Genomic DNA, 3,107 nt, shown 5'->3' with positions numbered 1-3,107 from the left:
TTAGAGGTACACCACCGATTAAATAAGCGCTCTTTTTCACGAGCAAACTCAATGAAGGTGTGCTGGTCCCACTTTCTGCACTGTCGAAACCTCTGCCGATATGCCTCAGGAACCAACTCGTACGCCTTCAGAATCGCAGCCTTTACCACCTCATAATCTGCAGACTGTACAAGAGGCACAGAGGCATAGATTTCTTGAGCCTTGCCTACCAACACACACTGGAGTAGTGAGGTCCAGATCTCTTTGGGCCATTTTAGGGAGGTAGCCACCCTCTCAAAATGAGGGAAGTATTTATCCACATCCCTCTCCGAGAAGGGTGGTACCATCCTCATGTATCTACTAATGTCCCTTAATGCTGTATGAGACGGTGACTGTTCACCAGGAGAGGTTGGAATTTCAATTCCTTTGGCTGCAAGTTCTAATTCTAACCGGCGGAGGTCGAACTGCCTTTGCCGCTCATCATTTTCGAACTGCCTCTGCCGCTCAATATTTTCATATTCCAGCTTTCTTAAGGCGAATTCTTTGTCAATGGCCATTTCCCTTAGCCTAAGTTCACTATCAGATCTAGGTGTTGTAGAGACCTGGGCTGTAACTGGGTCCTCTCTTTTTGCCGCCATTACCTCTCTGTCAATCAAAAAGTCCTTAACGGCTTCATACACCGTAGCCTTTGCTTTTTTAATTTGACTAGTTAGTTCTATTTCGTAATGCTCTGCTATTTGCAGTAGCTGTTCTTTTGTACAAGTCTTCAACATATCCTCAGAGGGCTGAGCAACAAACTCCTCCATGTTGAAAGACATTTTGCTAACTAAACAACAGCAAACAGGGCACTACAGAAAACCCAGTGTACTCAGGCAATCCCTCAAAATAGACCTTACACACCACTACAGGCCTCTATCAAAACACCTCGAAGATGCAAACGTGGTTACACTATTGCCAGTTATTTCCCACACAAAAACTTTAGTAATGAAGAGAAAAGGGAACCCCCCCCCTTCAGATAATAACAGGAGACTTGTCCTACCTACCAGCAGTGAACCTCCGTAGTATCAACGGTTCTCTTTATACTTTTCTTTAAACGGAGAACCTAATCGAGGGAACTAAACCAAGTGTACAACCCTAGTTTAACAGATTTTCCCAGAATAACCCAACACCGTGATACAGCACACGTCAGCAATGCTAAGCAGACAGTTGATCACTATAATCTGTCGCTTTTTTAAACGGAGATTTGTTTTAACGCTACGCAAGCTCCCACAGCCATACCTAACTGCCAAACTCCTTTAAACAAATGTACCGATGTACTGCAAATTCTTCAGACCACCTGAAGTCAACTAATAACAAGCCACCGCTCATATATTAAATGCCCAGCTTCTCAACTAACCGTCTCTCACAAAAAACACACACAATTGAGGGGGGGGAATTACCATACTCACCACGGTATCAACGTTCATCCGTACACTCCAGCCCTGTATTTACTATCCTTTCCTACACCTGTCGCTTCAGAAACATGCTGAGCTAGAGGTGCACTGTTCTCAAATGAGTGCAGCCGTACTCACGTACCCCTGACGAGAGTTCAAACAATACCCGCCCAGGATTGTTTCCACGACGAGAAGTAGAATCAAAACACACAACACAAAAAAACGCAAAACAACAAACCAGTTGATGGAGATAATTTCCAAACACTGTTAATGACTTAAGAATATAATAATCAAGTGCCTTGTATTATTAATTCCTTGTATGAATCATGTGCTTATGAAAACAGAAACATGGCTTTTCTGTGTTTCTGTGTGCGTGTGTAACTTAGAATATTAGGTGCCACTTAGTCTGCATATGTACAAGAGCATGTTTAGACCAGAAGAGATAAGAAGGGTCGAACTGTGCTTCTTCCAACCTTGCAAAACTTCCATCCTTGCCTCGGACGTGAGAAATCCACCACGTGATTATCCCTGCTGAATGCTCAACTTCTGTCTATATAAACCTTGTGTGATGTATTTATCAAACTCTTCACTTTCAGCCTTGTGCTGGGAGTGAGCCCGATTGCAATTGTTGTTTGTCTAATAAATATACTTATATGCAGCTCCGGAGTCCTGAGGTAACTAGGGTGAATTTTCACCTATCATATTTGGGGGCTCGTGACCGGGATTCCAACAACCTCAACGGCTCTCCACGCTGGGCTAATCATCAGGACCTGAACCATACGGAGGAGTATGAGACTCTGTTTTTCTAAAGACCTCCAACTTGAATTGGAAGGAGGCCAGGGCCTGCCAGCGGGGAGAGCCGAGAGTGAAGGAAAAGAATTGGACTGTAGGGTGTGGACTCCGAGCTGTTTGTGAGTATATTGTTTGTTTGTTGTAAGTGCACGGTAGTATATTGTTGGTTTATTGTTTGTTTCGGTTTTGTGTACACGTGTCTTCGAGTGGGGCTGTGTTGCCTGTTCTCCGCGGGGTAGAGAAGGAATTCTTTAAGGTTACAAACTTGTTAGAGATATTCCTGCTTGCCTCGTGTGTTGAACGAATTTGCTAGCTGTGTAAAAAGGGGTGTAAATGAGAGATAAACCTGCGTGGTAGGGGGTCCTCCGCAAACTCTTCGGGGTGTGAATGAGAGATAAACCTGCGTGGTAGGGGGTCCTCCGCAAACTCTTCGGGGTAAATGAGAGATATATCCCCTTGGCCACTGGAAGCCTGTACAAACTCTCTAGACCTATTTCTAGACGACTCTGGAGAAGTCTCTTAAAGGTCTATCCATTCCCCCTTACCTTGTGTTACCTGTGGGGTTGATACTAACTGTTTTAGATATATTCCTGAAAGAATTTGCAAGTCAGAGATACTCCTGTGTTATTTTTCTGTGGGATTGAGACAAACTTTTTACAATGGGTAAAACACAGATAATTATAGTCATAATTTATGTAATTAAAGGACTGATTTCGCATTACTGAGATGCCTTGACCCGGAACCAGTAGGGGACTGATCACCCCAGGGAAATCCCCTGGCCTCAACCTCCTCACAAAACGAGAGAGACGGAGGACCTCTGGTCGGGCTCGGGTTGACTCAGCATTGCGATCTCAAGAACAAACTATGAGAGTCTGAAAATAGAAACATAACTAACCCTAGTGT

The sequence above is a fragment of the Clupea harengus genome, unplaced genomic scaffold (assembly GCF_900700415.2).
Source record: "Clupea harengus unplaced genomic scaffold, Ch_v2.0.2, whole genome shotgun sequence".
Classification (NCBI taxonomy): domain Eukaryota; kingdom Metazoa; phylum Chordata; class Actinopteri; order Clupeiformes; family Clupeidae; genus Clupea; species Clupea harengus.
This window is presented reverse-complemented; position numbering follows the sequence as displayed.